The 24872-nt window shown below is 40.1% G+C and overlaps 1 long non-coding RNA gene across 1 annotated transcript in view; it reads left to right on the plus strand.

Moving 5' to 3' along the window:
• Nucleotides 1-1192: 1192 nt before the first annotated feature.
• The window catches only part of LOC117094440, a 561524-nt gene continuing 537844 nt past the window's right edge, over nt 1193-24872 (plus strand). Inside the window, exon 1 of the long non-coding RNA XR_004441547.1 lies at nt 1193-1526. This is a non-coding gene — a long non-coding RNA (uncharacterized LOC117094440). The remainder of the gene's footprint in view (nt 1527-24872) is intronic.

Here is a 24872-nt window from a genome sequence, read left to right on the forward strand (position 1 = left end):
AATTGCTCGAACTCGGGAGGTGGAGGTTTCAGTGAGCCGAGATTGTACCACTGCACTCCAGCCTGGGTGACAGAGCGAGAATCCATCTGAAAAAGAAAAAAAAAAAAAAAAGAAACTTCAGAGGAAGCACGACCATGCCAGCATCTTAATTCCAGGCTTCTGCCTTCCAGAACTGTGAGAGAGTAAATTTCTGTGAAGTCACCCAGGATGTGACTACATTGTGTATACTCACTTTCAATTTTTGAACTCTTCCTACCAAGGCTCTTCAGTTAAGGGAATGTATATTTTTGTCCAGCATGGTATCTCCAGTACCTTTCCCAAAATAGGTGCTTAATAAATAAATCATCATCTAATTAACGAAGATATGAATGGAAAACCAGTGAGCACTTTGCCTTACCTCTCATTAGTTGATTTTCCATTTCAACAAGCTAAGGAATACATATCTGAGAAGGAGTACACAGCACAAGTCCAGGTTTGAAGTCAGTCAGAAAACTATGTATGTGGAGACCACAGCCTCTCATATTCTCTTTCTACAACAGAAATAGCAATGGTCTTCATTTATTTCCATAGGGGGCCAGGCATGATATTTGTCAAAAGTCCAGTCCTGGATGTCTAAGGTAATGTGGACTATTATGAGAGCCTCTGAAGCTAGCCCCATTGTACTCAGGCTCTGAGGCTGCACTCTGCAGAAACTGGCCCTAACACAGGCAACAATAGGACAACCTATGGGTACACACTGAGTAAGCCACAGAATTGAAGGAAGAGTTGAACTAAGCTAGCCTTCTGGAAGCGCAGGAACTGAGGCTCCATTGGGTAACTGGCAGTTTAGAAACAGGCTGTCTTGCCCTCCCTTTGGGGCTCTATCTTTGGATCACACAGCTGCAACCATCCTTTGTGTCTCAGAGCTAAAGATTACATTTTCCAGGAGAGGAAATCTGATTGGCTCACTTGAGTCACATATTCACTGCTGTGATCAGAGCCTTGTGGTGGGCAGTTCCACTAGACCTTGTGAGGTAGGGAAGTTCCGCACATAAAGATGGTGTTCCCCGAAGACAGAGGTAGGATGCTCGGCAGACAACCAGGCCAACTTCCTCTAAACTCTTCATGTCAACTCATCCTCAAACCACAGTGACCCGAAAAAATATTTGTTCTGTTATTCCATCTGCTCTTCTAAAATGCACCTCCTCTTGTGGTATCAGGGCCTCTTTACTCCTTGGGCAACCTTCTCTACAGTCATGTGGTATCAGTGGAGCTCTGGGAATGCACAGGTGACCCTGGCCAGACAATTCCAGACCAAGGAGCTTCAGGTTCCTTGAACATATTAGAGAAAAAACACTATTTTTCCTTTGGAGGTTCCTAAGAATATAGGGTGTAACTCTTGAAAGTCTATTACCACACAAAATGAAATGCTTAACTGAGAGTGAAGGCCACACAAGATAAAATTTGAGTCCAGGGCTGAGGAGAGCAAGATTTAGCTACAATGATGCCATTCATGTCCTAGATCTGACCAAATACTGAGCTTTTGGGTGAGTGAGCCTCCCTCCTTCCCTCCTGCCCTCCTTCCTTCCTGCCCTCGTTCCTTCCTGCCCTCCTTCCTGCCCTCCTCCCTCCCTCCCTCCCTTCCCCCCTCCCTCCCTCCCTCCCTCCCTCCCTCCCTCCTTCCTTCCTTCCTTCCTTCCTTCCTTCTTTTCTCCTTCTTTCCTTTTGACATCCCCCTATTCTTTCACCTACTCCTTCCCTTCTTTCTTTCCTTCTCCTTTCCACCCAGAGGGCACATACTGTATCTGGTATTATTGTTTTAATCCTCACCTTTCCCCCACCTCAAACTTTGATTGATTGTATCCAATCTTTGTTGTTCTGTGACATGGCCCCTTGTATCATCTTCTTACTCTTTTTGTGTGTGTGTGTGCCTGCTTTGACAGACACTCTTACTCTTTCAAAAGTCACAAATGTTTTTCACTGTTGCACTGAAAAGTGGGAATCCTACGGAGAGAGGTGATATCTGTCAGCACAGCATCCTAGTAAGATCCACTTGCCAGGCTGGCAAGACCCTTCAAATTGTTTCCCTCAGGGTGTGAAGCTTTGTGAAGATCTATTTCACTTATGCTGTAAAGAACTCAATGCATAAATGTACAAGTACCTGTCCTGTGTGCAGATGACACCTGCCTGAAACAGCCTGGGTCACAGAGTGGGCTTTTGTGAGGACCCAGTGTCATCTGTCATTTTTGCTGAAGCTCGCAGCCTCTGCTTTAAGTGTGATTTGCTAGGCTAAGGCCATGATATGAGCCATAACTGAACTAAGAAAGAAAAAGTTAAGAAAGGGCTTCTCAGGGCTTCCTTGTTTATTCTGGAGCTGAACTGTTGGCATAGATGTAATATCTTGGGGCCCACCTCTGACACAGCAGCTGGTGACTGTTAGAGCAGTTGCTAAGAGGAGTGGAGCTATTTAAGGATAACACAGAACACCACCTTTATGGACCTCAATATATTGGCTCAACAGACAGGTGGCTTCCAAATCGAAATCAATTCCTGTGAATGTGAGATGTTGTTCTTTATCCTTCCATGGAAGTGGCTATCACTGTGATGCTGTATTCATGGTTTTTATTATGATCATGTCCATTGTCTGAACTGATGGAACCATTTTGTCCATTGTCTGAATTGATAGAACCATTTAGCTTATAAGCCTAAGTAACAGCAGCTGTTTTTCAGTTTAAAGAAAAGCCCTACATTTTTATTAGTAAATTGCTAAATCTCTCATGAAGAAATAGTGTAATTATAAACAGAGGTCTCCCTGACATTCATTTATTTATAATTGATAAACTTCTTCTGGCAAGAGGAATTCTGAGAGAGCACCCAGGGAGAGGCATGCAGGGTGCTAGGAGAACACATTAGAAGGCTTAGAGGATATTTCAGAGAAAGCTTCTGGAGGAGAGGACAGAATAATTCTGGGAAAGGCAATGAAATTTAGCCAGGTGAAAAACTACAGCAAGAGCATTACAACAGAAGAGGAACAACACAGATAAAGCTAGAGCATGAAGCAGCATCGTGTAGGCAAGAATGCAAAGCAATTCAGGTGTACTAGAAGTCATGGCAGGAGGAACAGATGCCTGGAGGTTGTAGAAACAGTTAGGACCAGATCCCAGAAAGACTTATGGAGACTGCAATGGTTTGAATGTGTCCTGCAGAAATTCATGTGTTACAAAGTTAATTCCCAATGCAACAGTGTTGGGAGACAAGGCCTAATAGGAGGTGTTTAGATTATAAAGGCTCCACCCTCATAAATAGATTAATCTCATTATTAAAAGGACTCCTGGAAGAGGGTGCACTCTCTCTTGCATTCTTGCCATGTTGCTATTTGCCATGTGATCATACAGCAGAAAGGTCCTTACAAGACCCCTCGTGCCTTGACTTTGGACTGCTCAGCCTCTGGAACTGTGAGAAAATTAATTTCTGTTCTTTATAAATGACCCAGTCTCAAGTATTCTATTATAACATCACAAACAGGCTAAGACAAATACCAAGCTAAAGAGCTGGAGCTTTCTTCTATATGTAATATAAATAAAATCTGGAATATATCATTTTGGAAATGTGAGAGGGAAAGGAAAAGGAAAAAGGAAAAAGAAGAAAGAGCAAAAGTAAAAACCAAGCACATTAGTTATCAGAATAAATGTGAGTGGGTTAATCTTAGGTATTAAAAAGAAAAAGATCTCAGATCCAAAGACTAGTATATGTGGAATTCTCACATAAAATGAAATGACAAGAAAATCTTGGAAATAAAAGGAAAGGCAAAGATAAATTAGGCAAGTAGAGCGTGGAGAAGGCATTGTTAATATCATACACAGAAGAATTAAAGGTAAGAAGGCATTGAAAGAGAGACATTACACTATTCTCAGGCTGGGGCAAAACATGTCTATGAAAATAATTGAAATTGAGTAAATAAAAAAGTTAAGTAAAAATTGAGTAAAATAAATAAATGTGAATAAAATTTAATAAATTCAACTTATCTGATATATAATGGATATTCTATTGTGTAAGGAGAGAATGCCTCTTTCCAAATATTTCTGTAACATTGGTAAGAATCATTAAAAATAGCAATCTTATGGAAATGCTTTGATAAGTTTCCAATGGGAAACTCCTTGATACATTTTGTCACACGATAATATTAGAAAGTGCAATGAAAATTTCATTAATATATGCTATTTCTAGCAAAATAAAACAGAAAACATTATCCTAGGTAGAACATGTAAATTATCCTTCATGTTAAGAAACTATCAAAAAAGAACAGGACCCATCCCATCCATCTCATGGGTTGTTCCCACAGCTTTGTGCCCACAGGCAGGGAAGTTCACTGTCTTTGAATCTTTGCACTGTGTGAGGAGATAAAGCCCGGATTTCACCATCTGTTTACTATGTGAACTTTGGAAGTTGTTTAACTTACTTAAGTCCACTTCCTCAGCTATAAACCAGAGCTAAGAATAATATCTACTGAGTTCCTGCTAGGGTTAGATATTTCGCTTAAAGTACTTAGCAATGTTTCTATAGAAAGAATAAAAATGAATTACCTAATTCTTCAAAAAGGTAATTATAGAAAATAACCTAGAGGAAAATAGAGGAAATAGCATAATGCAGAACAAAGAAAACCTTATAAATTAAACAGATAAACGGTTGACTTAATAAACTAGGATTTCTATATTGAGAAAAGAGGTTAATATTCAAATCTCACTAAAATCAGAGAAAACACCAAACACAATATTATATATTAGATGCTTTAAAATACTCATAGACTTTGATTCAGAATTTCCACTTCTAGAAAATATTCCTAAGGAAATAACTATAGAATTACATCAAGATTCACAAATATACGTATTATTTATTTTAAGAAAATAATAGAAACAAACATCCATTAGTATATAACCGATTTAATAAATTGCATTAACTCATTGCATGAATTATGCTAGAGACAAACAAAATCTATGGAGCATATTGCAGGGCATAAGAAAGGACTCATGATATAATAAATAGTAAAACTGAGCTAAAAAGCTATATTCTTAGATACTAATGTGATTTAAAAAATCTGTATGAATTCATAGGCACAGGGAACAGATATGTGTGTGTGTTTGTGTGTGTGTGTGTGTGTGTACTGGGGAGAGGCACTGATAATGGACCCCAACATATTCACATACTCACAGTGAAGTGAAATACTTTTAGTAAGTTTGATTTTCTTTTGTCTTTTTAAAAAATTCCTAGTTTTGTGCAATGAGCATATATTGCTTTGGTGTTTGGGGAAATTATTAACATTAGAAGTTACCAGTTTTTTTTTTTTCAAACCATGAATTAACATGGAAATAATTGAAAATCTCCTCTCTCTCTGCCCCCTCCCCCTCGCTGTCTGGCTCTAACTCTCTCTTTTCTTTATCTCTTTATCTTCCCTCCCTCCCTCTTTCCTGCCTGTAAGACACTTTGCTGGACTGGGTAAAGTTGAAGGATTCTTGCACAAACAGGATTTGGCATGAGGAAACTTTTATGGATAAAGATTGTTTTTCAAAACTTGACAAGGAGCTATTTGGAGGGGAAAGTTGAACACGTCTGTCATCCCCACCAGACACTCTTCTCACATTCATTTCTATCTTTCTTATACCTTGACCAGGTTTTACATCCCACAATAATGAGGGGCCTTGAAGCTCTCCATGTTCCCACATCATCCTAATAATAATTTTTTTTCTTGACCTGGCAGAGTCAAATCACATTTCTATGAATTTAAATGTAACTTACATGCATAAATTATTATTTTTTTAAAAAAACCCAGCTACATGTTTCAGTTCCTTTCTCACTTAGGAAATATGAGTGGAAACTGAAGTCCATTCAGTAGTACTTACTTTGTTAGTTTCCCGCAACAGTCAGAAGAAAAGATCCAGCTTCTGAAAAATTGCATAAGTATCATACAGAGGATTCATTTCTCTTATATGTACCCTGACTTTTTAAGATTGATTTGAATCTTACACTTTTTAAGTTTTTTGTTTTAAATCTCATATCAATTTGGGATTACTTTATGCCTAACAGCAAGTGATCTAGTAAAGGAATAAACCTGGAGAAAGGGTTGAGTTCCGGGTCATCCAAAGGAAAACACTTGATCTTCCTGTAGGGCAGCATTCTCTTCTGTAAAAGGAGAAGTTTATTTGCGTAAATTCTCTCGGTTGTTCTGGAAGGATTAAATAGCCAATGTCTGGAAGCAACATGAGCAATTCTGAAAATAAGGCTCTGGGAATCCGTGATTTTCTTTCTCAGAAGGATTGATTGCTTCAGCACTGGAACTTGCGTGCATTATGTGTACAAGGCTAGGAGTGAGGTTCTTGTCTTGAGAAAGGAATTTGTTTATTTAACAAACACATATGTAGTGCTTACTATGTGCCAAGGACCATTCAAAGCTCTTCACAGATTTTAACTAATTTAATCCTTGCAATAACTCTATGAAATAGGCACTATGGTTATATTCATGTTAAAGGGTTTCATTTTACATTCATTTTGTAGGGAAACTGAGCCCCAGAATGGTTAAGCAATTCACTCTAAATCTTACATTTACTAAGTGATAGAGCAAGGATGTAAACCCAAGTCACCTGTGTCTAGATCCCATGTTTCTAACCATGATGCTATGCCACTTCAAAAGAATTTTCAAGAATTCACTGAAAGTCACCCCCATGCTGTACTGTAGAGGTTGGTTTATTTTTAAAATAATCTTACTACTGTTGCCTAATTCCTGATTACTAGTCAATATTTATCTCACACGTGAAAGTGAATCCTGAACTTAACCTTTCAAGGGTAATTCTTCCCCTTAAATGCCATGATCCATGAACTAACCTAACCCTTCGCATCACATTTTCTTAAATGTATTTTATGTACAGGTTGAGAACGGTCAACAAGAGAGAGGAAAAGTCTTTTTAGTGGATCCAGCGGGGAGGAATCTCAGCCCAAATCCACATGCACTTAGGAAAACCTCTAAGGAGAGGGAAATTGTTTTGAGGATTTAAAATCTATAAGCTCAGCAGATTCCCCACTGTGCTGATGGACAAGATTCACTTGACTAGCCCCGCCTCAATGTAACACCATCTTCTTGGCCCTTAGTGAAATTAGCTTGACTGCAGATGACATTCAGCATTTGATCAAATTTAATGTAATGCAGCTGGAGTTCCAGATAAGATTAATTAATTTCCAAAATGTCGCTGTTTTTCCTAACATGAAACTTGGGCCGATCATGGCTTTCTTTGCTTCAAACGTTAATGCAAGTCTAAGTACCTGCTTTTCAATCCAATAAAAGAGAAATCCTGAAATGTATGTCACCATCAAGCCATTTCATTTCTCTCTGAATACATACATAAAATTAAATGCCATCAACCTCAGAATCGGCTGCAGGGTTCAGAATAAAGCAATCTCCTTGAAATAACTGCTATCTGTAAGAGCTATAATAAAACTTGTGAACATCATCTCTGACTGCATTCAGTGACTTAGTATGATATTCTTAGAGTCTTGGTGGCACTTTACCATCAGAATTGTTCTTTAATAAACTCTTTCCTAATGGCTTAATTCCCCTCAATAATTAATTTCATAATCCATTTAAAGGGCAGGTAACTATAATTCTCTTTATAAGCTGAAGGAAAATGTGGTAAGTCAAAATTTGAAAAGTGGTTATTAAGGTGAAGGCAAAAAAAAAAATTAATGACAACAATGTTAAAAATCAAACATAGACTAGACAAGAAAACAGATATTTAAAAACTCCTGTAGGCAGTGAAAAACGCTCCCTAGTTTTATTTTTAAGTACCTAGACAATTATAAAATGCCCTTCACCAAATTCCTGCATGCCTTCTGTTTTTTATTTTTTGGAGAACAGTTGGTTTGTACAGGCTACTTAGAAGGTCAAACCAAGGGGTTTTAGGTAGATGGAAGGGTGGTGTGTATATACTTCTGCTGTAGTAATACACTCAGCTAGACACCCTCCGTACAGGTGAGATCTAAATGGCTTCTCAGCTCCACAGTTGCCTTGCTCTACTTGCTTTCTTGAAACTGTCAGCATCTCCAACAGTTCAGCAGTGCATGTAGCCTGTGAACTGCAGCTCAAGGGCAGCGGTGGGCATCTGTTCTCACTCTGTGGGTATGAGCCCTGTTTCCTTTTTGCTCCTGCATCTCATGTTTATGCAATATCTCTTTAAATAATTAATTGCTTCCATTAATGCTCCTCTGTTTAAAGTACCTAAAATAACTCAATTTTCCTGGATGGATGCTAACCTTAATTTCAGCAGACTCATCGAAAATAAATGATACTTCTTTTATCTTAATCATTAGGAACCATTCTTCTACTGGCAAGTACTTTCAGAAGGGGTTTCCAGAATGGGTTTTAGCAGGTTTTCTTTAAACTGCTAGACGTAGTTTAAAAGCTGTTACCAAGCAATGATTAATCAATTTCATTTATTCACTAAACATTTACTGGTTGCGTTTATTATATACATGTAACATTTATTCCTAGCTTTTAAAAGCTTTTCTTTCATATTTCCTACTTAGTCTTAACTAGACCACAAAACAAGAATTTGTTATGAAGTAGAAATAAATGCTGGTTTTATTTAAGACCTCTAGTTCGCAAGGAATAAAGCAACTCTGATTACTCTAAGCAAAACAATAAGGCAATTAAAAATCTTGGAACTGTTAAAGGAGCTTGAAACGGCTAGAAAATTGCCAAGCATCTGTAAACTTCTAAAGTATGTTTTGAAACATCACTGAATAAAATAAACTTAAATTCTACAATGGACTTTGCAATCTGCTAACACCACTAGATAGAGTGTTGCTTTCAACTTCTGTAAGGCTCATGGAAATCTCAGTGGATAGTGGAATGCATGGTCAGTCTGGAGAATAAGAAGCAGCTGCAGGGAACTAGAGACAAGTGGCCAAGAGGTACAAAGCCAGTCTACCTGAACTTGAACCCTGGCTCTGCCAGTCATTACCTAGAGTTCTAGGGTATAGCTTTCTTATGCCTGAGACTGATGGCTAAAATTATAATTATTGAGTCAAAATTCATAGGGTTGTGATGAGGATTACATCTAAAGTACTTAGAATAGTATCTGGGAGATAGTAAACATTCAATAAATGTTATTATTAACAGTTATTATTATAGCAAGTAACCTGGAGTCTAATGAGTAATTTATCTCTGACCAATCAACCACTTCAAACTTGCTCCTCCCCCTTCCCTCTGTCTCTGTTTTCCTTCCTTCTTTCTTTCCTTCCTCCTTCCTTCCCTTCCTTTCTTCCTCTCTCCTCCCTCCTCTCTTCCTTCTTTGCTCCTTATTTTCTCTCTCCCTCCCTCCCTCCCTCCCTCCCTCCCTCTCCCTCCCTCCTCCCTCCCTCCCTCCTCCCTCCCTCCCTCCCTCCCTCTCTCTCCCTCCCTCTCTCCCTCCCTCCCTCGTCCGTCCCTCCCTCCCTCCCTCCGTCCGTCCCTCCCTCCCTCTCTCCCTCCCTCCTCCCTCTCTCCCTCTCTCCCTCTCTCCCTCCCTCCCTTCCCTCTCCCTCTCTCCCTCCCTCCCTCTCTCCCCCCGTCCCTCCCTCCCTCCCTCCCTCTCTCCCTCCTCCTCCCTCCCTCTCTCCTCCCTCTCTCCCTCCCTCCTCTCTCCCTCCTCCCTCCCTCTCTCCCTCTCTCCCTCCCTCCCTCTGTCCCTCCGTCCCTCCCTCCCTCTCTCCGTCCGTCCCTCTTCCCTCCTCCCTCTCTCCTCCCTCCCCTCCCTCTCTCCCTCCCTCCCTCCCTCCCTCTCTCCCCCTCCCCTCTCCCTACCTCCCTCCCTACCTCCCTCCCTACCTCCGTCCCTCCCTCCCTCCCTACCTCCCTCCCTCCCCCTCCCTCCCTCCTCCCTCCTCCGTCCCCCCTCCTCCTCCCTCCCTCCCTCCCTCACTCCCTCCCTCTCTCCCTCCCTCCCTCCCTCACTCCCTCCCTCTCTCCCTCTCTCCCTCCCTCCCTCCCTCTCTCCCTCCCTCCCCCCTCCCTCCCTCTCTCCCTCCCTCCTCCCTCTCTCCCTCCCTCCCTCCGTCCCTCCCTCCCTCCCTCCCTGTCCATCTCCTTTGCTTCCTTTCTTCACTCCCGCTCTGTCCTCCTTGTTTGCAATAATTCTGTCTTTCTGTTGGCTTTTACCTCTCTTCCTCCCTCTCTTCTTTCCTTCCTTCTTTCTTTCCTCCTTCCCTCTCCTCCCTCTTTTCTTCTTTCCTTCTTTCTTTCTTCACTCTCACTCTGTCCTGCTCCTCTGTTTGCATGTTATTCTTTCTGCTAGCCTTTACTGCTGTCTCCATCACCCCACTGTCTCCATTTGTCTGCCTTCAATCTCCCCACCTCTATTTTCCCTCACCATCTTCCACTCATTGCCATCAGTCTCATTAGTGTCCTTCTTCAGTTTGTTATGATCTGTTTAAAATGCATATTTCATTACTTATTTTAAATAATCAAAAATTTTTATACCTCTGGATTAAAAAAAACAAGTAAAAGGAGGCAGGAGAAATGTTTTACTTCGTTAAAAACAAATCCCTCAGATCTAACTTAAACCATTTTACACTTGCCATTGCCCAGGTTGGCAGCAACAAATGGAGATTTCTTCCCTTTCACTATGATAAAACATCAAGGGCTTCCTAGCAGGAAAGAGAGACAGAGGAGTTAGGACTTCTGCAGGCTCTAATAGATTAGCACCTTCAGTCTGAACTTTGCTCAAATACACAGAAAACTGGGCTGGGTGCAGTTACTCATGCCTGTAATTCCAGGACGCTGGGAGGCCATGGCAGCCAGATCACTTGAGATCAGGAGTTCAATACCGGCCTGGCCAATATGGTGAAACCCCAACTCTACTAAAAATACAAAAAAAAAAAAAAATTATCCACGTGTGGTGGCATGTACTTGTAGTCCCAGGTACTTGGGAGGCTGAGGTATGAGAATCCCTTGAACCTGGGAGGCAGAGGTTGCAGTGAGCAGAGGTCGTGCCACTGCACTCTATCCTGGGGGGCAGAGCAAGACTGTCTCAAAACCAACAAAGCATGCAAAACCAACCCACAAAACAGACAGACAAATAAACCTCACAAAACACAGGAAATTGGTCAGTGCACAAGACTCTGGGGCCAGATAACCCAGGCAGCTCACAGCACTAAGCAGGGGACTGGCTGAGTAGAGATCTGACTTGGAGGGCAGCCATGGCCAGGCAGTTGCAGGGAGATTTCCTGTTACGGGGGAAGAGGAGAACTAGAGGCCCCCCAGGGCTTTTCCTCCTCTGGGATTTTATGAGGCTGGGAATCTTGTGTCTGTTAGGTAAGCATATCTGTAGTGACGCATCTATCTCTACTTGCTTGTATTTCAGAGCAATTAAGGAGACTTTAAACATGAGTGAGGATAGAATGACCAAGAAAAACTCAAGTGCATTCCAAGTGCCCTTGCTGTCATGCATGCTTGGGAGGGCCAATATCCTTGTGCATTTGTTCACTTATTTAGTGGAAGGTGCACTAGAATATGGGTACAAGGAGTCACTTGGTAGACAGGAAACTTTTTATTAAGAGATGCCTATGAGGAAGCTACTTTATAAAAAGTCAGAATTATTTCTTGTATAAGATATTTATATCACTTTTAATAACACATAATGATCCCTATCATAATATAAACAGAAGTGAAATGTGAATGGAAACAACGTTTTATTTTCCTTCCCTCATTGAAAGCCTCCCACTTGGTAGCTACTTATTTTAGGGATGTCACAAAATGATCCACAGCCTATCCCTGTCAGCTGGTATGTGGAATTCTTAGAATTAGAATGAAAACCTGTGTGAGTACCAGAGCTCAAATACTTAACAGAATAATTACAGTGTAGCCAGTGTTTCCACTTCCTTATATGTTATATTTTCGTCAGAATTCTTAAGAAAATGACAATTGAAGAAGCTGACTGAAAAGCCACTATCTTCAAGAACTCCTTGTCTTCAATTCCCTCGTGTTTCTGACATTTATAATGTTGTTTGCAGGACACTTTCATCCACTGTACTAGTTTGCATCTGTAGAGTGTATTTAGCTTCATAAAGGTCTTTTACGTGCATCATATGATTTTGCATTTGTGGAGTACTTCAGGGTTTGTGAAGCACAGTCACCTAAATGGTATCATCTGAGTTTCACAACAATCTTAGTGTATTCATGAGGGGCCAACTGAAAATCGGCAATTTTAAAATATCCCCAGGTTGCAAAGCTAAGAGGGAGGAGGTAACCAGCTGTTGTAATGAAGCCACATTAGAAACCTGGGCTTCTCATTCCTTTTCCCACAGCAAACCACCAACCAGTACAAAAAACCTTTGCAGATTTATGCAAAGAGGGAACAATGCACAGAATCTGAACAGAAGTGATGACAAAATTTCCACAAGCTGGGCACAGCCCTAAGCATAAGTCAGGGTAGGAGTGTCGCCCTTTTCCACATTAAATCATTCCAGCTATATGAAGCACATTAAGATGACAACAGCAGGACACTGCCTTGATTTAGAACTGAGCCGCACACCTGTTCATCTAAATATAAACAAATTTGTAACCTGAGCTGGTGGCAGTCATTTGATGGTGAGCAAGTGAAAGCTGGGGCTGGTGCCTGCCTGCAACCTGGCTCTGGGCTCACAAGTGCACAAGGGCCAAGGAAGGACCCTGCCAACAGGATATTTGGCATTGTGTCTGGTGGTCACAGTGATCTTCTATCTCACCAGAGAGATTATAATTATGATCCTTCTTATCCGTATTGTTATTTTTAAGTGTGCTTAGTTTGCTCTTGTGGGTCAACTTGTACCCAGCTTGTTGAATGTTCCAGGCCTTCTTGGTTCATGTATGTGCAAGTTGCCTGAGTTGCTGTGTTTAAAGAAAACTTTTTCTCAGGGAACTTGTTTGCTGGGCTCCAAAACACTAAATTAAATCTTCTTGTCTATGTGAAGGCAATATTCTTTCAGGTTATAGAGTCCTTGATTATTCAAAGTAGGTAACTATTTCTTGATACTATCTATCATTCCTCTTTCTGTTGTTGCTCTGAGGGAAGGAGACCGTGCTGGGGCCCTTGGAAAAGTTGCACATTATCCTTTGCAGGTGGGATACTACAGAGGCGAAGCAGATGACAGTAACCCAGTGGCAGGCATGTCATTGTGCATGTGGTAGAACTGGACAGAACTGGGAGACTTGGTTGGTCTGATTGGCCAAAGCCTATGATTACCAGCATGTTCTGAAAGCATTATTTCTAGATGCAAAGAACCAGCAGATAAGTTTCTTAATTCTCTTTGAAAATAACTATGAATCTTTAATGCAATCCCAAAAGATTTGCATGTCAAAAATTTTAAACACACAGAAAAACACCAAAGAAATTTAAAAAGTGTTTCCATTTTTTGATTTACTTATATGTCCCCCACCCCTACCTTGTAATTTTGTGAATTTCACCAAAATATCTTCTAATGTGAATAAATGTCTTTGAATTCTTGTGATAAATCTTGAGTATGGTAAAATAGACATATTTCGATATAGATGGAGATGTAGAGATCGATGTATAAATGTACATAGGTCTAGCAGTAGTGACCATAGAGGTGTGTAGATCAGTTCTCCCATTGAGAGTTCAGGCTACAATGAGTAGCTGGCAGACACCCTTACCTGCAGCCATTTTGGATCCTTCTTATTCATTCAGTGGCCACGCTCTCACTGGTCTGCTGTCAGCCAATGTCCGAGTGCGGCAGGAGTGTGGGCTGTTTTTGCTCCTTCCCATCCTCCACCAAAAGAGTAAATGAAAACAAAATTGCAGCCCAGGGGAATGGTAAAGCTTAATGCTACCATTGAAAACCTGAAAGATGCAAGGGTGGTAGTCCCCCTTATATCCCCACTTCTTTCACCAGTCCGGCCCTTGCTGAAACTAAATGAACCCTAAAAAATGACTACAGATAAAGTCAGTCAAGTAGCCCTAATCACAGTTTCTGTACAGATGTGGTATCAGTGCTAGAGTAGATTTATCCAGGCCTCGAGTGTATGACGTGGCCAATGACTTGTGGAATATATTGTTTTCTATTCCACTCAGAACAGATGTCCAGAAACAGTTCACATTCGTGAGGAACTGATAACAATAATTACAGTTTTGCCTCACAGGTATGTTAACTCTCCCTCTATCATAATACAACCTGAAGAGATCTTGAACAGCTCCGTATCCTGAGGAACATCATATTGATACCATACATTGATAGCATCATGTTGATGTGGCAGCATGAGCAAGAAGTTGTTAGTATGTTGGACACCCTCATAAGATACATGCATTCTAGGGGTATGGAAGGTAAACTCAATGATAAGTCAAGGACCTGTCACTTCAGTAAACATCTTAGGGATCTAGGTGTCAAGGAATTTCCAGGACATAACTTCCAAAGTACAAGCCAAATGGTCATATCCTGCATTACTAAGATGACAGGTAGCGCAGCTCCTTATAAACCACCTCAGGTCCTGGAGGCATCACATTCTGTACCTGGGTCTTTGGACTACTGCCTCAGCTCATACACTAGGTGACAAGGAAGGCTGGTGATTTTGGGTGAGGCTTGAAAGAAGAAAGGACTCTATAATAGGTCAAGCTGTGGTATAAGCAGTTCTGCCATTTGGGGCATACAGTCCAGCAGACTATAAGCTATGGCTTCTTCCAAGGTACCGGGAAGTTCATGTGCCCAGAGATGAGCAGGGTAGAAGAGAAATCTTCATTCCATGGGTAACTGATTCTGACCACGAGGAGAAGGTAAGGCTTTACCCAGTAGGAAAATGTGTATGGAACCCAGGTGACTCACTTGGGCACCAACTAGTACATTTTTTGCTTCGTTGTAACCATAAACTGATTTGTTTGGCAACCTCAGGCTGAGAATGGTCTGATGACCAGTGTTCAGACCCCTAGACAATAAGGGTTTGTGTCACACTACCAGGTAAGCCGTTAAGACCTGCTGAGGTGGTAACACAGGAAAGGGAAAATTTAAATAGATAGTGAAAGGGGAAGAGAATGAGTACAAGGTATGCCCTCAAGTCCAAATGCAGAGATGGGGGCTGCAGTTTATCTTGCTAGTCTCTTCCTCCTGTGTTTCTCTTCAGGAAGAGAAGCTCTAGACACTGTAGTGGAGCTGTTTCCCAAATGTGTGCGGAAGTGGCCACGTCTGATGTGTGGTTCCTGGTGGTCATTAACCTGTATCATTCAGATCTCACCTAAAGAGCAGCTGGTAGATCCAGGGTCATTGACGGAAAGCCTCCAGGGTTCACCCATTTGAATTCCCCACGGTGTCCAGGTGGTGGTCATGCTTTTTTCTGGCTGCTCCCAGCCAATGACTGAGCAGGGCAGGTGTAGTGATCTGGGCAATTCCTACTTCATGCAGGGTTCCTTTGAGTACTTTGCTCTAGAGCTCCTCATCAGCCTGGTCAGGACTTTCTCTGAGTTGCTCTGCAATCTGAGTGTCCTACCCAGTTCTCTTCCTTTCCCTCACTGCTTTCAGGGTGTCAGGCCAGCAATGCAGATGGAAGCCTCTCCATGCCTTCTTCTGTTTTACCCCCTCTACCCTCATTTACCCTTCAGAGACATTTCCCTGAAGACTTACTTCACTTGCATGTCTAATCAAACCTTGGCATTTCCTTTGCAGAGACTTGAAGTTACACACTGGATTTAAAGCTTAAACCTTGGCTTCAAGACTTCCTTTCACTTTCCTGCAGCTCTTCCCCTCAGGTGTGCCTTCCTTGAACCCGGTGATATAGACAGCTGCAGGCAGGGCTGGCCTCATGGGCATGCAACCTGTGCACTGGCACCAAGCCCCATGCTGAGAAGGGCACAGTGCTTGGTTTAATGCTCTGCTGTTACTATGATTTTCTAGGGCTGTTTGCAACAAAGTTCCACAAACTGGGGGCCATAAGCAACAGAAATGGATTGTCTCACAGGTGCGAGCAGGGTTGGTTCCTTCTGAAGCTGGCAGGGAGAATGTGTTCCATACCTCACCCCCAGCTTCTTACGGTTTGCTGTTGTGCTTTGACATGCCTTGACTTGCAGATGCATCACCCTAATCTCTGCCTTTATGTTTGATATGATTTGGTTATGTTCCCAACCAAATCTCATCTTGAAGTGTAGTTCCCATAATCCATATGTGTTGTGGCTGGGATCAGGTGGAGATAATTGAATCATGGGGCAGTTTCTCCTGTCCTGTTCTCCTGATAGTGAATGAGTTCTCATGAGATCAGAAGGTTTTATGAGGGGCTTTTCCCCCTTTTGCTCAGCACTTCTCTTTGCTGCCTCCATGTGAAGAAGGACATGTTTGCTTCCCCTTCGACCATGATTGTAAGTTTCCTGAGGCCCCTAGCCATGCTGAACTGTGAGTCTATTAAACTTATTTCCTTTTAAATTACCCAGTCTTGCGTATGTCTTTATTAGCAGCATGAGAACAAACTAATACAAAATAAAAGTCGGGCATGGTGGCTCACGCCTGTAATCCCAGCACTTTGGGAGGCCAAGGTGGGCAGATCACCTACCTGAGGTTGGGAGTTCAAGACCAGCCTGATCAACGTGGAGAAACCCTGCTTCTACTAAAAAAAAAATAATAATACAAAATTAGCTGGGCGTGGTGGCACATACCTGTAATCCCAGCTACTCGGGAGTCTGAGGCAGGAGAATTGCTTGAATTCAGGAGGTGGAGCTTGCAGTGAGCCCGGATTGCCATTGCACTCCTACCTGGGCAACAAGAGTGAAACTCCAACTGAAAACAACAACAACAACAAAAAGAAAAAGAAAAAGAAAGAAAGAAAAGCACATGGTGTTTTGTGTCTCTGTGTTCAAATTTCCCCCTTTTAGAAGGATGAAGTCATATTGGATTAGGGCCCAGTCTAATGATCTCATTGTAACTTAACTAATAACATCTTTAATGACCCTATTTCCAAATAAAGTCACATTCTGGAATACTGAGGGTTAGGTCTTCAATATATAAATTTTAGGGGAGATGCAGTCATCCTATATTAATCAACACCTTGAAATTTCTAGTAGTTTTCATTTTGCACTAAACCCCACAGATAGTACAGCCAGTTTGGCTCTGGCCTTCTGCTTCCAGGCTTTAACTTACCTTAAAATCTTGAATCTCGGGAGAGAATGAATTTTTTTTCACATAATTACAGCAAAAGTCTTCCTGGGAGCTTGATTGGCTTAGACTGGATCATCTAACCATTTCTAACCAATCCTTATGGCAATAAAGATGCCGCCTCTGAGTGGTCAGGCCTGGGGCTTGGATCCCCAGATCGCATTGCCTGTGACTAGGGAGGGCAGCCCAGTCTTCGCTCTGCTCTAGCCCTCTTGACAGGTTTAGGACCAGGCTTATGCTAGCTTTACAGAATGACATTTATAGCTTTCCTATTCATTTTGTAGTCTTAAATGGTTTTTGTTGTTTAATATTTTTCTGTGACTTGAAAGCCTAAGCACAGAAAAAACACCAGTGAAGTCTGCTGCGTTTCACTTGACAACTTGATACATTTTGTATCATTATTAATCTCAGTTTTCTATTTTTTTGAGTCAAATGTTAACATTTATGTTTTCTTTAAAATTTTGTTCAGCACTGAATTGGCAAATTTAAAACTTTTCTTCTGTGTATAATTCTTTAGGTCTGTTATGAGCTGTCGTGCTGTCCACCCCCTCCCAATTCATATGTTGAAGCCCTAACCCCAGTAACCACAAAATGTGAATATATTTAGAGATAGGGTGTTTTTTTTTTTTTGAGTTGGAGTTTTGCTCTTGTTGCTGAGGCTGGAGTGCAATGGCATGATCTTGGCTCACTGCAACCTCTGCCTCCTGGGTTCAAGTAATTCTCCTGCCTCAGTCTCCTGAGTAGCTGGGATACAGGCATGTGCCACCATGCCTGGCTAATTTTTTGTATTTAGTAGAGAAAGTGGATCACCATGTTGGTCAGGCCGGTGTCGAACTCCTGACCTTAGGTGATGCACCTGCCATGGCCTCCCAAAGTCCTGGAATTATAGGCATGAGCCACTGCACCTGGTGTGATAGGGTCTTTAAAGGATAATTAAGGTAAAATGAAATTATTAGAGTGTGCCCTAACCCAATAGGACTGGTGTGCCTACGAGGAGGGTAGATTTCCTGTTAAATATTATTACCACAAAACAAAAATAAAACACAAAAACACAAGGACATTTTTGGAAATGATGGATCTGTATCACCTGATTATGGTGATAGTTTCATGGGCTGATGGCATATATTCAAACTCAGCAAATTGTATACATTAAACGTGTGCAGTTTTGTATATTAATTATACCTCAAGAAGGCTGTTTAAGAAAATAAGAGGAGGTTGGGACACAGATCACACAGGGAAGAGCAGGAGAACACAGGCAGAAGAGGGTCACCTCCAAACCAAGGAGAGAGACATTGAAAGAAACCTATCCGGCTCACACCTGACCTCAGACTTCTAGCCTCCAGAACATGCGAAAATACATTTCTGTTGTTTAAGCCATTCGGTCTCTGGTATTTTGTTACAGAAGCCCTAGCAAATTAACACAATATGGAAGGCTTAGTACATGTGTTTTCTTTTATTTTCTTAGGTTAATTAGACTTATATGTTTAGAAAGTATATTTAATTAAAATAACTTCTGAGGCTTTCCACGTTTGATAATATCTTTCTGTTTCTCTTCTCCCATCTTGTTAGCGATTTCCTATTTCACAGTCATTTTGCATCAACACTTACTGGACCTTGCTTCATTGCTTTCTGTCATTTTGCATTGTGAAAAGAATTTTCATATGAAACTCATACTTTATCCTGTGTAGACAACCTTTTTATTTTATGCCTGTATTCTCTCAGTTTATTGCTTCCTTTATTTTTGAAATACAGTCATATTGAATTAGTCAGGATTCCCCAGAGAAATAGAACTAATAGGATGTATCTATATAAAAGAGGATGTTTATGATGGAAATTGACTCCTGCAATGAAGGAGGCTGAGAAGTCCCACAGACTGCCATCTGCAAGCTGGAGAAGCTGGAAAGCTGGTGGTATAATTCAGCTCAAATCCAAAAGCCTGAGAACTGAGGGGATTGTTGGTGTAAATCCCCGAGTACAAAGACCTGAGAACCAAGAGTACTGTCTGGGGGCAGGAGAAGATAGATGGCCAAGCTCAAGAAGATAGAGAGAATTCTACTTGCTTCCACCCTTTTCTTCTAGTCAGGCCCTCAGTGAATCTGCTAACACCCACCCACCCCCACCGTGGTGGTGAGGACCATCTGCGTTACTCCAGACTACCAATTAAAATGCAAATCTCTTCCAGAAACTCCCTGACAGATACACCCAGAGATAATGTTTTACCGGTGAACAGGGCATCCCTTAGCCTCGTCAAGTTGACAGATAAAATTAACAGTCACAGATATTATAAGAATATATGAGACCGGGTGCGGAAATGCCTGTAATTATGCCTGTAATCCCAGCACTTTGGGAGGCCGAGGTGGGCGGATCACTTGAGGTCAGGAGTTTGAGAGCGGCCTGGATAACATGGTGAAACCCCATCTCTACTAAAAATGCAAAAATTAGCTGGGCGTGGGGGCACATGTTTTTAATCTCAGCTACTCGGGAGGCTGAGGCAGGAGAATTGCTTGAACTTGGGAAGTGAAGGTTAAAATAAAAAGTTTTTATTTATTTTGTTTGGCAATTAGAATCCCTCTTACCTGAAACCTCAAACATGTCTTGAATTCAGGAAATCCTTCTCATGCTATTTTGAACATTATGTCTCATCTTTTTCCTTTGTCTTCTTTTCCTTAAACTGCTGTTGCATGTGTGCCATAGTTGCAAGGCATCTCTTCTATGTCTCTTATCTTTTCTCTCATCATTTTTATATATTCATCCTTAATTCTCAGTTGCTGACTAATCTGTGAAGCACATCTTCTGCTTTAATAGGTTAGATTTTATGTGATTCTAATAAAGGTTTCACCACCTCCATCACAATTTTAAATCTGAAAATGGGCATTTCTTCCAGATCTCAGATGACTGCGTCTTAGTGTTTGGCTAATATAGGTTCATAGATGTAATGTTCTCTTTTACTTTTCCCCAAATATTTTTGCTTTTATTGCAGAAAATTTGATTGATGGTAAAACTGAGGAATATTTATTTGATTTTTTGTATTGGCTATTTCCTCTTAAATTGAAGCTCCTTTTATATATCTGGTTATTTTTCTCTGTTCGTTCTTACATGCTCAAGTTTTCCTAATATTGAAAATTCTGGTGCATTCTAACCAATGTTTTGTAGTCCCTTCTTGGATGTTTTAGGCTCAGAGAAGGCGAAAGGAACAATTTCTATATATAATAATTATATTTACCAGGTAGTAATATGTATTGTGAGAGGTAGTGAGAGCCAAGGTAGTGAAAGTAGCCACTTCACCACTGCCAAGGAGTCTGTTTTGTTTTGCTTCTCTTTCTTGTTGAGGTTAGACTATTCTTCCATTCTCTACCCTAGCTCTCATCATTAGGATATATTGTGGCATTGCCTCCACTCTTTGGCCAGTAAGTCGGTTTGGGATGAATTTACATCTGGTTGAATGAACACTTTTGAGGAAATGCCTTATGTTGTTGCAAGTACTTGCTATACTCCTGGGCTCTGGTATGCCACCTTCCCCGCCCCATCAATAGTCCCCAGCCCTACTTCACTGACAGCCCTTTCTTTGGAAGTCGTGATATGCCAATGTGATCAAGTCAATTTGCTCCCTCTCTCATGTGTAGGGGGCTTTTCTTTTCTTTAACATATGGTGAATTGCATATTGGCTAATCATCCCCTTAATTTTAGATCTGTCTATGCAGTGTGTTGAAGAAATTCTGGTTTCTGACTCATGGACAGTAACTTTTTCTGGTGTCTATTACTTGTACAGAATTTTTCCAATGTTATTTTTCTTTTGACTATTTAAGCAAACATGCTTAAGCTGTCAATAATGCTGTAACAAATCCTTACTGAGCTTTATTTTGGTGAAAGTAATTTATGGTAAGAGTCCTTTTATTTTCTAGTAATAAACCTAGGAAATGCATCCCTATACTATAATCACATTAATTACTATTGATAGAAATGTGGTACCTCAGAGGAAGGCCATATGCTTTAGTTTCAAACAAAACCTGAGCCTTTACTAGCTGTAAGACTTTAGGAAAATCATAAAGATTCTCAGAGCTTGGCTCCTTCCTCTGTGAAACAGAGACAGCAAGACTTGCAGGATGTTTTTGAAAATTTGATAATAACTGCAAACATACATTGAGTGCTTACCATTTGCCAGACAGTGTACTAATATATACATGTATCTATATATAAGTATATGTAATCATATATGTTATATACAATACAAAATGTTATATATAAAAATATATGTTAAACACAATGTCATATTATATACTATATAATATGTAATTACAAGCCTTCATAACAGCTACCTACAAGGTAGGTACAATTAATGTCCCTGTTTTATAGGTTATGCATATGAAGCACAGAAAGGTTAAATAAGAGTCTTGATAATACAAGGTTTAAGTAGTACAACTACTGAATGATGAAACCAAGGTATAAACCAAGACAGACGGGCTCTTAAGTACCTGCCTCACTGCCTCCCTAATGACATCAATCACCTCGTACAGTATATGTATATACCTCACCAATAATATGTCCTCCAAATAAGAGAGGAGCTACAGATGGAATTGTTGCATAGCCAGTGTTTTCATGTGCATAAATACACACACACAGACCCATTTACAAGTTATGCAATATTGTGTGTTTATACTATGCACACATCTAAAATATGGTTATCCTGGGAATAAGTGAACATACATATTAATTAAATCACAACATAAAAATATTATGTGGAATGCTAGAAAGACACCTTGGAGAGATAAATAGTCAATAGATATTTGACTTTTGGTTACTCATTTATCTCCATGAAGTTAATAAAAATGAAATGCTAACATATTGCCATAACTATTTTTCAGATGTTAAATAGAATGTGATCAGTAATTTTCTTAAACTCTTTAGATACTCCTTTTGTTCAGTGTAATCTCAGTGTTTTATATGATTATAGGCCAAAATCTCTTGCAAACGACTTTTTCATGTTGGTTGCTCCATTTCTCCCTAGTCTCCTTCCTTCCCACTTCCCTTACTTCCTTCTTTCAATGCTTTCTTCTTTCTTTTTTTTAAATTTAATATTGTGAGCATCACTGGAGTACTTCCTTTAAGCCACTTAAATATACAGTGTAGGAGTGACAATTAGCATTTGCATGTCTGATAACTTTCACCTAAGTTTGCATTTTTATTTCATAAAAAATACTTCTTTATACATTTTACTTATTTTAAAGATATTTTATTTTATCGATAGTATCATAGCGAAATTCCTAATAAATATAAGAGAACATGAATTTTTGAATAATGTAATTATAAAAAAATCCAAACTTTTACCCCTAAATTTTGCTTCGGGAAGTGCTCCTAGAGAGTTAATTGTGACAGACTATTTTGTAGAATAAATTACAGAGTTCTTTAGCAAATAAGTGGGAACAACAGAAATTTCAAAGAGTAGTGAGATATATAATATAATGGGATAATTGTGTAATAATATTATTGTATAGTAGTACAAGGAAATGATACTAGCTATGAATATTGAAATTAAGGATATTTGTAATATATTGAAATGTGAAAAATAGATGAGTATGAAGCAGTACATATAAAAAGACATTTTGTGAAAAAATATATTTTCATATAGAGAAATCATATACATATGTCAAAATGTTAACTGATTTTTTCCTGATTATTAGAGGATATGTTACTGATATTTTCATAAATGTTTTCTTTTAGAACAGCTTTAAATTTACAGAAAAATTATGAAGATGGAAGTTTCCATATATACCACATCAGTTTTCTCTATAATCAACATACAGTAGTATAGTTCATTTATTATGAACCAATACTGATATATTGTTATTAACTACAATCCATTTTTTATTCAGATTTCCTTAGTTTAACCTAAATTCCACTTTTATTTCTAGGGTCTCATCCAGGAAATCACATTACATTTAGTCACCACCATGTTTCCTGAATCTTCTCTTGGTTGTCAATTTCTCAGACTGTTTCTTATGACCTTGAGAGTTAGGAGGAAAACTGGTTAGATATTTTGTAGACTGTCGCTCAGTTGGGATCTGTCTGAAATTTTCCAGCACTATGTGCTGAAAAGACAATCATTTCCCCATTAATTTACCTTTATTATTTTGTCAAAGATCAGCTGACTGTATTTGTGTGGTTCTAATACCGCATGTTCTACTCTGTCTCACCAATCTTTATGTCTGTTCTTTTGCCAATGCCAAATTGTCTTGATTGTTGAAGCTTTATAAGTCTTACAATCAGGTACTGTGAGTCTTTCAATGTTATTCTTCTTCAGTCTTGCTTTTGCTGTTGGAAGGTTTTTGTGTTTCAATATAAACTTTAGAATCAGTTTGTCAACATATACAAAACAGGTTGTTGGGAGTTTGAGATTGTATTAAATCTGTAGATTAGGCTGAGTTGAAATAGTATGTTACTAAAAGAGTCAATCCATAAAAACTGATCAACTCTCCAATTGTTTAGCTCGTTGTTGATGCCTTTAATCAGAGTTTTGTAGTTTTTTTCATATAGGTCTTGCACATATACTGTTAGATTTGTACCTAAGTATTTAATTTCATTTTGGTATTAATGTAAATTGTGTTTTTTCTTTGAGGCAGGGTCTCACTCTGTCACCCAGGCTGGAGTGCAGTGGTGCAAACAGGCTCACTGCAGCCTCCATCTCCTGGGCTCAGGTGATCCTTCCACCTCAGTCTCCAGAGTAGCTGGGACTACAGGTGTGTGCCACCATGCCTGGATAATTATAGTATTTTTAGTAGAGGCTGGGTTTCACCATGTTGCCAAGGCTGGTCTAGAACTCCTGGGACCAAGTCATCTGCCTCCCTTTGGCCTCCTAAAGTGCTGGGATTACAGGTGTGAGCCACGGTCAATAGATTGTATTTTTAAAAATTTAAGTTGCAATTGTTTCTTGATGGTATTAGAAAAAAACACTCAATGTTTATATCTCAACCTTTTACCTTGTGACTTTGCTGTAATGACTTAGTAGTTTCAGGAGATTTTTGTTGATTCTTTGAGATTTTCTGTAGAGAGAATTATGTCATCTGCAAATAAAGACAAATTCATTTCCTTCCTTCCAAACTCTTTCTCTCTGTATTTTTTGAAATGAGGCCCCACTCTGTCACCCAAGCTGGAGGGCAGTGGCAGGATCTCGGCTCACTGCAACCTCTGCCTCCCAGGCTCAAATGATCCTCCCACCTCAGTCTCCTGAGTAGCTGGGACCACAGACGCACACCACCATGCCTGGCTAATATTTTGTTTGTTTGTTTTTAGTAGAGATGGGCTTTCACCATGTTGTTCAGGCTGGTCTCGAGCTCCTGAGCTCAAGTGATCTGCTCTCCTCAGCCTTCCAAAGTGCTGAGGTTACAGGTCTGAGCCACCGAGCCTGGCCTGAACCTGTATACTTTTTACTTCATTATATATTCTTATTATAGCTAAGCCTTCCAGTATGACATTTATTAAGGGCAGTGGAGATAACATCCTTGTGGGAGCTGTTCATAACCTTGAAAGGCACAAACCCAAATGCCATAATCCTCAGTGCTAAAATCCTGAAAGATGAAAATCCTGTATATGTAATTTTGGAAAAAAATGATTAAAAATTCTTTACAATGTATTTCCATTTTTAAAGGAAATTTACCTGAGAAACAAAAACACAACAGAACACTTCATAGGCCACTTTACACAATAAAATAGGCAATAATGAGACATATTGTTGCAAGTGTAAACACTTA

Source organism: Trachypithecus francoisi, unplaced genomic scaffold (assembly GCF_009764315.1).
Source record: "Trachypithecus francoisi isolate TF-2019V2 unplaced genomic scaffold, Tfra_2.0 Lachesis_group13, whole genome shotgun sequence".
NCBI classification, from domain to species: Eukaryota; Metazoa; Chordata; class Mammalia; order Primates; family Cercopithecidae; genus Trachypithecus; species Trachypithecus francoisi.